At 51.6% G+C, this 14,389-nt stretch overlaps 1 long non-coding RNA gene across 1 annotated transcript in view; it reads right to left on the bottom strand.

Annotated features, from left to right (window-relative positions):
- Nucleotides 1–853: 853 nt before the first annotated feature.
- Nucleotides 854–14,389, bottom strand: part of LOC106890524 — a 13,886-nt gene continuing 350 nt past the window's right edge. The window contains exons 2-3 of the long non-coding RNA XR_001412531.1: nucleotides 1,676–1,887; nucleotides 854–974 (exon numbers count right to left, since the gene is read on the bottom strand). This is a non-coding gene — a long non-coding RNA (uncharacterized LOC106890524). The remainder of the gene's footprint in view (nucleotides 975–1,675; nucleotides 1,888–14,389) is intronic.

Genomic DNA, 14,389 nt, shown 5'->3' with positions numbered 1-14,389 from the left:
GGTCTGGAACAGCACAGCCACCACTTTGGGCGTGGCTGGCCCATGTCTTAGTGGTTGCAGCCGCAGCTCCTGGACCCAGAGAGCTTCCTGGGATGAGGAGTGGGGGACATTGCTCTCTGGTGACAAAGGAGGGATCAATAAGCTGTTATGGCCGAGACACAGTAAAATAAATGGGAGAGGCAGCAGGAAAAGGCAGGTGCTGCCCCAGATGGGGGCATTTTTTAAATCATGAATTGCATGGTGCTGATGAGAGCAGCTGGCACAGGGTTTGGGGAGAGCAGAGGAGGAGCCAGTCCTCCTCTTGCTTCTGCTTTCCAGCCTCAGACATGAAATCCATCCCATTCCTCGGTGGGGGTTTACAGCTGCGTGGCCCGACGAGGCCAGGATGAGCTGCCGCTGCCTCAGGGACAAGAGTGATGCCCTTGGAATATTAAAAAGAGCAATGTTTAAATATGAAGGACTGCTAATTATCAGGAAGAGCTGCTGCCATCTATCACCGTAATCAGTGATCTGTCAGTTCAAGTGTCACTGGGACGGATGCACCTTTCTTCCTTGTATTAATCTCCCACTGTCCTGGTGAGTGAGGAAGGGGCACGGCCAAACCCCACGGCTCTTCCTGCCCTCCCCCAGGGCTGTGTGTCCTCCCCGCTGTGGTGCCACCCTGGGCTGGGTGGCCACCAGCAGCACTGGCCCCTGGGTAGCCTTTGCACTTACTGTGTCCTGCTGACAACAGACCCATCTGCCTGGCAGGCACAGGAGCCATTTAATTACACAATTATAGATGTCTTTGGCAGCCTTATCTTGCTGAGGCTGACAGGCACCTTCAGCATCAGACAAAGAGCCGCGTTATCACCTGATGTCAGCAGCCACCTCCCTGGGCAGCAGCCACCGTGCCGCAGAGTCTCTGCTTTGACTTGCAGGGAAATGCAGTGTGTCAGGTGTCACGTCACGCTGCCTCCACACGGGATGTGCCACTGCAAATCAAACGCCCCAAAATAAAACTTTTCCTCTTAAAATAAACTCGTCACTGTAAATTTAAACTCTTGCCAAAGAATCGTGATTTGACATGAGTTGCTTTTGCCAGTAATTTACAGAAGTGGGTGGTTTTAATTACTATTTATAATATGTGTGAGAGTCTAAAGAGAGATACGAAGGTGTCTGTGTCCAAATATGCGTTAGCTGTACAACACAAACCCCACATCCCTAATGTAGCTCCAACACAGCAGAGCTGGAGAGGGAGTGAAACAATTCCCTCTGAGCCATCGCGTGATCCCGGTAAGTGCCAAGGGGCTTGGGGATGGGCTGCCCTTCCCACTCCATGGAAAAAACAGCAGCAGGGGAGGGAAGGGGGAACCATGATGCTGGGCTGCTCTGTGCTGCCTCTGAAACCAGCATCAAGAGATGACAAGGGGACAACAAGATGTATAGGCTCAGATCAGAATTTTGCCAGACTTCCCGTGTCAGCGAGGAGCTGGGAATAAAAGGAAATCTGTCAGAGTCCAAGAACCTAAAATACAAGACGCAGCGAGGAGCTGTTGGTTATTGATGATGAGATCTCTGAAATTTGGCTGCTATGCGTCAATGTCAAACTGCACTGAAAGATTCTGTGTGTTCCTCTGATTAAAATTCAGCAGCCTGAGGTACTTTAAGTGGTTCTCGAGAGACAAAAACTTACAAAATTCCGCAAGGCGAGACGGGATCCTGTCTTGTCAACAGACCGCAAGAAAAATTTCAGTTTCCCAGCCTCAGGAAGGGCATTTTTTCTGGGAAAAGCCACGATCTGTGGGTGATGCTGATTAGCACAGTCACTAATCACGATGGCTCGCTTGATTGGTGTATGGAACCATGGGGAAACGACGAGGCGGTGGCATCTCTTGGCCTGTTTGGCTGCAAAGACAAAATGCTTGTGGTGAGCGTGGTGCTGGCAGTGCCATCAGACCCCCGTGTCCCCTTCATTCAGTTTGCCCATGGGACCCACCCAAGACCCTGGCCCACAACCCGACCACAGCTGTTCCATGTTGGCCACCACTCATCACACAACAGCCACGTGTCCCTATCTCTGCCCTCCTGGGTCCCCAACTTGTCCCAGCCTCCACCAGCACACAACGAAATGCAGGTGACAAAGGAGCAAGGTGGCATCTGCCAAGGGCTGGGGCTCCATTATTGATTTGAGGAATGTTTCAAACAGATCATTTATTTTCATTAGACTTCTGCCGACATCTTCATATCAGTGTCCCCTACGTAGGTCGACATCTGTCCTCGGGAATGCTTTAATTGCATTTTCTCTGCTTTACGCAGCTCTTAGCTAATGCATTCTGGCTTCATTAGATTAGACACCTATTGTCCTGAGGATGTTGTCATGTTTTCAAATGGCTTCAATCAGCACCTCCCAGGCACCAGCTATTTTGGGATATAATAAAAGTGAAACCTCATTCAGGCTGGATGAGTAATGGAGGTGCATTTCCCAGCCCCCATCCAGCCTGGCTTTAAATTTGACTCACTGACATCCCCCTGGATGCCGGCAGAACACAATTAAGCCTCTTGTCTTGCAGGCATTGTCCGCGTGGTTACACACTGCTCTGAGGAAGAGCTCTGCAACAGGAACTCGGTTTCTAATGATCTTGTCATCGGGAACAGCACAGAGAGATTAAATGAAAGACCGGGGGAACAGTCAAGATCAAAACTCAGATTTCCAGATGTCCAGAGCATGGCAGGCTCATGGCACTCCGTCTTCTCAGACCCCGCCTGGCAGAGCAGCTCAGGGCACTTGTGTGTGCACCTACCCTTAATGAGAGACAACAAAACACAGGGTGACAGACTCAGAGCCCACCCTCCACCAGCAGCACTGGGGGCTTCTTTCCTTGGCAGCTCCAGGCAAAGGCCCTTCTTAGACCTTGTTCTGCTGCACCTCTTTCCCCCAGGACCCTTCACCAGCACTTACAGCAGCTCCAGTCCCTGCTGCAAATTGGCCACAGGCTCAGGAAATGAAGGCAGAAGGGTCTGGGGCAGGACTCTCCCTCCCCAGTCGCTCTTCTCAGGCAAAAGGGTCATCTCAGCCCTGTCCTCTTGGCACGAGCTACCACAATATCTGTATCTATCCTTTTCACCCCACAGGCGGTATTTTGACTTCTGGAATTCATCTTACCTACACGAGGGACTCTAAATATATCCCAGACAATTTCCTCTCCTCATTTTTAATAATCTCTTTCAGCATTAAATTAGTTTTTGAAAATATGTATTGGGATGATAGGCTTTTTATCACAGCTGATAGACAATATTCATCACCCCCACGTCCTAATCCTCACAACACACACGCATTCATTACAGTAGCTCCGCATCAATTTTAACAGCACTTAATTCATTACAACTCCATTACTGCCTGTGCATGCTCCCCGCAACGACTTCACCAGCCATTTGTCACCTGGGTCCCCATGGTGCTGAGGTCACTCCTCAAGCCATGGGACGGGATGGAAGATGCCACTCTGTCTCCACACATGAGCAGGGCTCACTCCAGAAACCTCATGGGGGTGACAGATGGAAAAGCAGAGGTATAAAATCCCTTTTCCTGCCCAGGATCCCTCTCTCTGCTCACCAGGCTGCGAGTGCACAGGGTGTCCACACCCCCATGGGCACAGGGAGGCCTCAACGAGGAGCCATGATGCCCAAGTCAGGCCAGAGCCGAGGGAGTGACATAGTCTGGAGACTGGTGACAACAAGGAAAATCTCAGAAGATGCATTACAATGAGGGTGCAGAGATGGCGAAGCTGCAACCTCTGCCGTGTCCCAGGAGCACAGAGTTGTCTACCTGGCAAAAAATAAATCTCCTCAAGCTCACTGTGCAAAAAGACCAAGGACACAACAACACAGCCACCCCCAGGTCCCTCTGTCAACACCTCTCATCGCCCCTGCCAACAGCCAGCACCTAGAAGAGTAAGAGCAGGATTTACACTCCTCAGCCCACGTGCCAGGCGGTTTATGGCACCGTAAAATGTCTGGGCACCAAGCAAACACAGCTGAGCAATTCTGCACAGCCCTGTGGTTTCCAACACTGCTTTATGACTCCCTTCTACTGCTTTCCCTATTGCCCAGGGCTCCCACCCAGAGCAGAGGACGTGGGACAGAGGAGCGGGTCCCCCATGTTCCCCCTTTGCACTGGGGAGCACTCCCTCCACCAGCATCGCAGAATTAGCCCAGAATCAATTCGACCCACTCTGCCAGGAAAGGAAATACCCCACAACGCTGCTGGTGCCACAGGTGCAGGCAGAAAAGTGCTGCCATTGAATACCTGCAGAGAAAGATCCATCAATAATCCTTGGAGCCAAAAGACAATTATGACCGTAGCAAAGAATTTCAGCCTCCAAACAGGACAAGAATATCGTTGGCGCAGGGAGATCTTGGGAAGACGGAACAGCAACATGGTGGCTCTGTATTTAATATTTTTACTTCTAACCAAAACCAAATTGTGCTTAAGCACAGTAACAGGTAAAGCCAGATCATTAGCAGATGTAGGTAGAGAAGAGAAGGGCAGAGACCTTCCCTGTAGCCCACAAGCCCCTGCCTGGGTCCACTACGTCCCAGCACCAGCCCCAAGCCTGGCACATCCCCTCCAGAGTGGTCAAGAGACCACCACAAGTCTGCAGCCTCCAAAAGCCCTGTTCTGTGCTGTCGCTGTGCTCCTGCCTGCACTGCCCACAGCCAGGGCTCGCCTCCCCCGGTCCAGGCTCCTGCTCTGCATCAAGAAACTTCCCACAGCAAACAGCAGACACAGCGGGGAACAGATGGCGAGTGCCAGATGGGTGAGGTGTCTGAGGAGGAAGATGTTATTACCTGGAGTGAGCCATGAGCTCCAACCATCCCACTCCACACTATCGGCCCCTCCAGAGTGGTCAAGAGACCACCACAAGTCTGCAGCCTCCAAAAGCCCTGTTCTGTGCTGTCGCTGTGCTCCTGCCTGCACTGCCCACAGCCAGGGCTCGCCTCCCCCGGTCCAGGCTCCTGCTCTGCATCAAGAAACTTCCCACAGCAAACAGCAGACACAGCGGGGAACAGATGGCGAGTGCCAGATGGGTGAGGTGTCTGAGGAGGAAGATGTTATTACCTGGAGTGAGCCATGAGCTCCAACCATCCCACTCCACACTATCGGCAATTAACTCAGGCTATTAACATCAAACTTCATCTCCAAAGTTCCCTCCCTCCCCCTGGCGAGTGCCAGATGGGTGAGGTGTCTGAGGAGGAAGATGTTATTACCTGGAGTGAGCCATGAGCTCCAACCATCCCACTCCACACTATCGGCAATTAACTCAGGCTATTAACATCAAACTTTGTCTCCAATAGTTCCCTCCCTCCCCCCAGCAGGGCTCACTCCAGAAACCTCATGGGGGTGACAGATGGAAAAGCAGAGGTATAAAATCCCTTTTCCTGCCCAGGATCCCTCTCTCTGCTCACCAGGCTGCGAGTGCACAGGGTGTCCACACCCCCATGGGCACAGGGAGGCCTCAACGAGGAGCCATGATGCCCAAGTCAGGCCAGAGCCGAGGGAGTGACATAGTCTGGAGACTGGTGACAACAAGGAAAATCTCAGAAGATGCATTACAATGAGGGTGCAGAGATGGCAAAGCTGCAACCTCTGCCGTGTCCCAGGAGCACAGAGTTGTCTACCTGGCAAAAAATAAATCTCCTCAAGCTCACTGTGCAAAAAGACCAAGGACACAACAACACAGCCACCCCCCGGTCCCTCTGTCAACACCTCTCATCGCCCCTGCCAACAGCCAGCACCTAGAAGAGTAAGAGCAGGATTTACACTCCTCAGCCCACGTGCCAGGCGGTTTATGGCACCGTAAAATGTCTGGGCACCAAGCAAACACAGCTGAGCAATTCTGCACAGCCCTGTGGTTTCCAACACTGCTTTATGACTCCCTTCTACTGCTTTCCCTATTGCCCAGGGCTCCCACCCAGAGCAGAGGACGTGGGACAGAGGAGCGGGTCCCCCATGTTCCCCCTTTGCACTGGGGAGCACTCCCTCCACCAGCATCGCAGAATTAGCCCAGAATCAATTCGACCCACTCTGCCAGGAAAGGAAATACCCCACAACGCTGGTGGTGCCACAGGTGCAGGCAGAAAAGTGCTGCCATTGAATACCTGCAGAGAAAGATCCATCAATAATCCTTGGAGCCAAAAGACAATTATGACTGTAGCAAAGAATTTCCAGCCTCCAAACAGGACAAGAATATCACTGGCGCAGAGAGATCTTGGGAAGACGGAACAGCAACATGGTGGCTCTGTATTTAATATTTTTACTTCTAACCAAAACCAAATTGTGCTTAAGCACAGTAACAGGTAAAGCCAGATCATTAGCAGATGTAGGTAGAGAAGAGAAGGGCAGAGACCTTCCCTGTAGCCCACAAGCCCCTGCCTGGATCCACTACGTCCCAGCACCAGCCCCAAGCCTGGCACATCCCCTCCAGAGTGGTCAAGAGACCACCACAAGCCCCCAGCCTCCAAAAGCCCTGTGCTGTGCTCCTGCCTGCACTGCCCACAGCCAGGGCTCGCCTCCCCCGGTCCAGGCTCCTGCTCTGCATCAAGAAACTTCCCACAGCAAACAGCAGACACAGCGGGGAACAGATGGCGAGTGCCAGATGGGTGAGGTGTCTGAGGAGGAAGATGTTATTACCTGGAGTGAGCCATGAGCTCCAACCATCCCACTCCACACTATCGGCAATTAACTCAGGCTATTAACATCAAACTTTGTCTCCAATAGTTCCCTCCCTCCCCCCTTCTAGGTGAGCTGGATATTCAATGGGAAAACGAACCTGTAATTCATTTCCAGCAAGATGCCTGGTTCCTCAAACAAGCGAGAAACCGCCAGAGGGGTTATTTGCCAAAAATAATGGGATTACTATCGGTCGGCGCCATCCCAAAGGGAGAGGGAAATTGGTTCTCCCTTGCAAGGGCTTTTATTTATAGCAAGCAGGTGCCTTGTCGCTGTTTCATCCTGTGCTGGCACATCACGGATGTGTCCTTGCAGGGGATGCTCTGCCCCACAGAGCACTTCTCCACGCGCGGTCACCGCTGCCCTCTCTGCTGCCAGGGGGGACTTGGCTCTGCCTCGTTTGTTGTGAAGCCCAAAGCTATTGCTTTTCACATCTCTGCCCCTTTCTGTCTGGCGGGATAACAGCATCCCTTTTTTTAACCTGTAAGAGCTGCCAGCTCCAAGCAGCTCTTGGCAAGCAGTTTCCTTGTCTGGGTGATTCCTACAGAGCTGCATCTCCCATCCTCTTTGTGTGCAGTAACTGAACCACAGAAAGAGAGCAGGAGTGTCTGCGAGCGCGCACCAGCCGAGTGCTGGCCCTGGCCTGGCCATGCTCCCCTCCTGGGCTGCCCACTCCAGACAGAAGAGGTTTCAATCGCACTTTCCATCTGGCATTGATTACCATCCAATTCCTCCCACCTTCATTTGCAGTCAGCAGCGGCGGCCTGACTGACATTGAGGGGGAACAACTCCTCAGATCCCATCAATCAAGTGCCATCCGGATCCAGCTTCCCGGGCTCCTGGACCACAAGGTCACCCCCAGAGGGGCATCAGCAGATGCAAAGCTCTCCTTGTGCCCCATGATGGGCAGGGGGGAGATCTATCCTGTTTGTGCAGAGGAGCCAAAGCCACCCAGCAGCGGGGACAGGCACAAATAGGGCCACCAGGGCCAGCCCTTCCCCCTGGTCTGCACACTCAGGACGGCTGATCTGAGCAAGACACCCCTCCATGGCTAAGGCATGCTACAGAAAAAAAAACACTTACTGCTCACAGAAGGTACCATTTGCAGATGCTCATCACACCAAATTGCTCTGCAATTAGTGTTCTTCATGAAGGTGAACTGAGGCCCTTTGCAGAAGGGAAGTCGTATTTCCTAAGGGAAACCAGAGAAACAATCTCCCACATTGGATTTAATTCCTGTAGGAGCAGAGGCACAGAGGGGCTCTGCTGTCACCACTCCTGCTTCTCACCCTCCCTCCAGCGTGTCCCTGCCCATCCTCTCCCTGGACCAGCAGTCGAGGCCTTGCCTCAGTCCTGCCTGGAATCTGCAAAGTTGGCTGGGAGAAGCTGCAATCAGTGCTCGACCCCCTAATACCATTTTTATGAGTGACACAGGACAAGGATGAATTGTGGTTTTCCACTGGCTTTGTGCTCTGGTACCTTATGATCAACACTCATCCCCCTCACCCCCTCAATTCAGGGGTGCAGCCGGGTCACAACAGCAGCTGAGACCTTACTACCTCACCACAACTGAATTAATTTCAAATTGTGCTGTCCCTTGCTGTCCCTGAACTGTGCAAAATCAGCAGGGTTTGTTCTGTGTAAGGAAGATTGACCCATAACCAGTAACTATTGATTTTTCCCTTGAAAGCTGCTCCCAGGCAGTGGCTGCAGGGCCGTGCTACGCGGGCGGAACAGAGGACAGACACCGTTAGAGCACGGCGTTGCAAGAGCATATTTTCTCCTAATGAAAATAATCATGACAGCAGTTCCAGGTGCTCTCTCAGGGAGCAGAGCCTGAAACCCTCACACGCTCCTGCTCCCCAAGTCCCCCCTTGTGCAGCCACACAAGCATCACTGCACCCACAGCAACACCATGAGCACAGCCCCAGAGGGACCTTCACCCGTCCCTTCGGAGCACCCCACCACAAACAGGCTTAGGGATGGCAACTGGATTTGAGGACGTGACTTTCCTGTTAACCATCTCGCCCTCATTAAGGGAAATCATATTAATTACATTGTAGCAGGCAATAAATCTTTCCATGGAGAAGCAGGGAGGGTGCCTGGGATTTTGGTCTCCATGTGCGATGTTAAAATTCGCAATTCTGTCTAATCCCATTTTTCAGTGTAATAACACCTCTCAGTAAGAGGGGTGTGAAGCCCTGTGGCTTCTGGGTACTAATTTCCTGAGAGAAATAGACAATTTCATCCCCTCTCTCATCATGGCTGAGGATGAAATTGCTCTGAAGGCAGCACCCTGTAAGCTCTGTTCCCAACACTGTATGTTGAGAGGACGTCGATGACATTCTCCAGCCCCGATGTGACAGCCCAGCAGTGGCACCTGCAATTCCCCAGCAACATCCACCCACATCAGTTTTCACATTATCTTGCTCTAAATGAGATTCACTGGACAACATGGATCTGATTTGCAACACATCTGTGGAAGAAATCCTGCCTTCAAGCAAGCTACCATCTATGAATAAATCAGATATGCTGATTTTGGTCTCCTGACAGGCCCAAACTTTCAGCCAAGACCCAGCCTGACTCGTGGCACCTCTCATGGAAGGAGACACTAGATGCTGACCCCAGCAAAGGGCTCTCCTTGCCCTTCTAGGTGAGCTGGATATTCAATGGGAAAACGAACCTGTAATTCATTTCCAGCAAGATGCCTGGTTCCTCAAACAAGTGAGAAACCGCCAGAGGGGTTATTTGCCAAAAATAATGGGATTACTATCGGTCGGCGCCATCCCAAAGGGAGAGGGAAATTGGTTCTCCCTTGCAAGGGCTTTTATTTATAGCAAGCAGGTGCCTTGTCGCTGTTTCATCCTGTGCTGGCACATCACGGATGTGTCCTTGCAGGGGATGCTCTGCCCCACAGAGCACTTCTCCACGCGCGGTCACCGCTGCCCTCTCTGCTGCCAGGGGGGACTTGGCTCTGCCTCGTTTGTTGTGAAGCCCAAAGCTATTGCTTTTCACATCTCTGCCCCTTTCTGTCTGGCGGGATAACAGCATCCCTTTTTTTAACCTGTAAGAGCTGCCAGCTCCAAGCAGCTCTTGGCAAGCAGTTTCCTTGTCTGGGTGATTCCTACAGAGCTGCATCTCCCATCCTCTTTGTGTGCAGTAACTGAACCACAGAAAGAGAGCAGGAGTGTCTGCGAGCGCGCACCAGCCGAGTGCTGGCCCTGGCCTGGCCATGCTCCCCTCCTGGGCTGCCCACTCCAGACAGAAGAGGTTTCAATCGCACTTTCCATCTGGCATTGATTACCATCCAATTCCTCCCACCTTCATTTGCAGTCAGCAGCGGCGGCCTGACTGACATTGAGGGGGAACAACTCCTCAGATCCCATCAATCAAGTGCCATCCGGATCCAGCTTCCCGGGCTCCTGGACCACAAGGTCACCCCCAGAGGGGCATCAGCAGATGCAAAGCTCTCCTTGTGCCCCATGATGGGCAGGGGGGAGATCTATCCTGTTTGTGCAGAGGAGCCAAAGCCACCCAGCAGCGGGGACAGGCACAAATAGGGCCACCAGGGCCAGCCCTTCCCCCTGGTCTGCACACTCAGGACGGCTGATCTGAGCAAGACACCCCTCCATGGCTAAGGCATGCTACAGAAAAAAAAACACTTACTGCTCACAGAAGGTACCATTTGCAGATGCTCATCACACCAAATTGCTCTGCAATTAGTGTTCTTCATGAAGGTGAACTGAGGCCCTTTGCAGAAGGGAAGTCGTATTTCCTAAGGGAAACCAGAGAAACAATCTCCCACATTGGATTTAATTCCTGTAGGAGCAGAGGCACAGAGGGGCTCTGCTGTCACCACTCCTGCTTCTCACCCTCCCTCCAGCGTGTCCCTGCCCATCCTCTCCCTGGACCAGCAGTCGAGGCCTTGCCTCAGTCCTGCCTGGAATCTGCAAAGTTGGCTGGGAGAAGCTGCAATCAGTGCTCGACCCCCTAATACCATTTTTATGAGTGACACAGGACAAGGATGAATTGTGGTTTTCCACTGGCTTTGTGCTCTGGTACCTTATGATCAACACTCATCCCCCTCACCCCCTCAATTCAGGGGTGCAGCCGGGTCACAACAGCAGCTGAGACCTTACTACCTCACCACAACTGAATTAATTTCAAATTGTGCTGTCCCTTGCTGTCCCTGAACTGTGCAAAATCAGCAGGGTTTGTTCTGTGTAAGGAAGATTGACCCATAACCAGTAACTATTGATTTTTCCCTTGAAAGCTGCTCCCAGGCAGTGGCTGCAGGGCCGTGCTACGCGGGCGGAACAGAGGACAGACACCGTTAGAGCACGGCGTTGCAAGAGCATATTTTCTCCTAATGAAAATAATCATGACAGCAGTTCCAGGTGCTCTCTCAGGGAGCAGAGCCTGAAACCCTCACACGCTCCTGCTCCCCAAGTCCCCCCTTGTGCAGCCACACAAGCATCACTGCACCCACAGCAACACCATGAGCACAGCCCCAGAGGGACCTTCACCCGTCCCTTCGGAGCACCCCACCACAAACAGGCTTAGGGATGGCAACTGGATTTGAGGACGTGACTTTCCTGTTAACCATCTCGCCCTCATTAAGGGAAATCATATTAATTACATTGTAGCAGGCAATAAATCTTTCCATGGAGAAGCAGGGAGGGTGCCTGGGATTTTGGTCTCCATGTGCGATGTTAAAATTCGCAATTCTGTCTAATCCCATTTTTCAGTGTAATAACACCTCTCAGTAAGAGGGGTGTGAAGCCCTGTGGCTTCTGGGTACTAATTTCCTGAGAGAAATAGACAATTTCATCCCCTCTCTCATCATGGCTGAGGATGAAATTGCTCTGAAGGCAGCACCCTGTAAGCTCTGTTCCCAACACTGTATGTTGAGAGGACGTCGATGACATTCTCCAGCCCCGATGTGACAGCCCAGCAGTGGCACCTGCAATTCCCCAGCAACATCCACCCACATCAGTTTTCATATTATCTTGGTCTAAATGAGATTCACTGGACAACATGGATCTGATTTGCAACACATCTGTGGAAGAAATCCTGCCTTCAAGCAAGCTACCATCTATGAATAAATCAGATATGCTGATTTTGGTCTCCTGACAGGCCCAAACTTTCAGCCAAGACCCAGCCTGACTCGTGGCACCTCTCATGGAAGGAGACACTAGATGCTGACCCCAGCAAAGGGCTCTCCTTGCTGGAAATAGAGGCTGGCCAAAGAAACACCTACCAAAAACCCCAGAAAGAACCCAGTTTGTGCACACTCTGACTGGGACAATTTGTCTTATTGAGTAAGCAAAGAATGTCTTTTCTTTGTTTTTAAATACCTTTTTCCTGTTATTTCCCTGACCACTGAGACTTATCTGTGTATTCAAAAAATGACTCAGATCCCACAAATGGATCAGCTGGAAATAGAGGCTGGCCAAAGAAACACCTACCAAAAACCCCAGAAAGAACCCAGTTTGTGCACACTCTGACTGGGACAATTTGTCTTATTGAGTAAGCAAAGAATGTCTTTTCTTTGTTTTTAAATACCTTTTTCCTGTTATTTCCCTGACCACTGAGACTTATCTGTGTATTCAAAAAATGACTCAGATCCCACAAATGGATCAATTTGTGGTGTGCAGAATATCTTTACTGCTAGCTGCAGACACCACAATTTGTGGTGTGCAGAATATCTTTACTGCAGACACCGCAATTGAACAGAAAATTTGGAGATGGAGCCTGTTCAACTAAAGCCACCAAATCAGCAAGTTCTGAGATTTCACCTCTGAATCTGCAGCTCTCCCCATCACTTATCTAGAGAAGATAAATGACTTATGAACCCCTCCATGCCTCTTACACTCATGCTAAGGAGCATTTCCCCTTCTTATGTCTTCAGCTGACCCAGGAAACACAGATTTCTGGTAGAATTACCTAGGTCAGCTGGAGGAGTTGGATGTGCCATCTGCACCTTCAAATCAAAATCTCCTGCATAAAAAAAATTGCCTAGAGACAGACAGCTCTAATTTGTTCTAAACAATCATCCCTTCTAGCAGCAAGCAGGGAATTGTTATCTATTTCTTTGTTACAATGTCACTGAATTAGTGACCACCTGCAAGGTGTCTGTGATGATAAACGCTTGCTTTGTACACAGAGCTATTTCTGACAACGCTTGATAGCACACATCTATCAAATTGCCTGGAAGAGGCACCCATTAGGATCATTATTTAACGCTGTCCCTTTGTGGAAGCTCAATGTCAGCACATCCTGAGGAAGGGACCTCACTGGTGGTACCTATTCCGCTCATTATTTCTCTAGATTAATAGTTTCACATTTCTGCTATGAATTTGGGATGAACTTTGAGTTCTCACCCCCAGAGCACGGAGGCTCCCGAGCATCTCCCAGCTCACAGTGAACTGCTGCACCCGCTCGGCGTGAGCAGGAACTCCTGGCTGAGCCCTGTGCCAGCCAGGGGGCGGCGGGAGAGCTTTTTCCCTCTATTCTGTAGTTATCCAGCACTCTAAAAGCTCTGGTGAAACACAGACACTCACCGCTACTCGCTCGCTCTCTGCTTCTGGAAGTACCACCAGCTCTCTTAAGTCAGTGCTCAGCAACCTTTTAGCAAACCATGACCATTACTCCCCAAATCACCCTTTCTAAAAGATAAGCCACAGCTCTCAGCTCCAGGCAGCATTCATCAGGACCAAAATTACAATCAGGAAAGCCACTTTTTCCATTGAACCAGCCATAAAACACAGGGGCCTTAGTTCCCCCTGCAGAGCCTCATCTATTAACACAAAACACAGGCACTGGGGAGGTTAGGTAGATCAGTTCTTGGGAGGAAGAATACAAAGGCAAGATTCTGAGAAGGCACCTCAATGTCCTCTGCTCAGAGGACAGACCCTGGGGCCATGCCCACACCAGACCTGGCAGCAGCTCACACACAAGCCAACATCAGCCTGTCTCCACAGGCTGAGCTGCTCTGGCTAACAATGGATACAGCCTCTTCCAGCATGACAGAATAGTCATTTTTTATTATTTTCCTCAATAAAAAAGACATTATACAGGTAGTAAAACTAGCTCTTAAATTCCATTCTGTAAATTAACGGAAGGAAGACACAAATTAGAACAAGAACTAAAAGCGACACCGAACGCGAGCCCGGGGCTGCCCGCTCCCGTCTCTGAAGTGGGAAAAACGACCCGGGCGCTGAAGGATACAACCGAAATAACGAAATTCAGCAGACAAAGAATGCAACGTTCGCTCAACCACGGGGAGTCGCAACCGCACCCCCAAACCCGGCCGGGGGCCGCCCTGGCCCCATTCACCCCCAACGCTCCGGCCCCAGCCCTTTCTACGAAACCCAGGACGAGCACCAGAGCCCCGGGCTCGGGCAGCGGGTGCCTTCCCGAGGCTCCCCGGGGAGGAACAGAGGGAGCCGCAGGCCCAACGCCTGAGGGGCCGCTGGAGGCCCCCCCACCCGCCCTCAGACACGGCAGAAGGTGTCATGGCCAGCGGCTTCCACCGGGTGGCCCCCGCAGGACAGGGCTGGGCGGGAGACGAGGCGGGGAAAGGCAAGCGGAGCCGCGGGCTGGGGTACAGGCAGGGGGACGGAACCGCGACGGCTCCCTGGGAGCTCCGGCCCCCTCAGGCCTCACCGACCCCTCTTT

Source organism: Calidris pugnax, unplaced genomic scaffold (genome assembly GCF_001431845.1).
Source record: "Calidris pugnax isolate Ruff unplaced genomic scaffold, ASM143184v1 scaffold113, whole genome shotgun sequence".
Lineage (NCBI taxonomy): Eukaryota > Metazoa > Chordata > Aves > Charadriiformes > Scolopacidae > Calidris > Calidris pugnax.
This window is presented reverse-complemented; position numbering and strand designations above follow the sequence as displayed.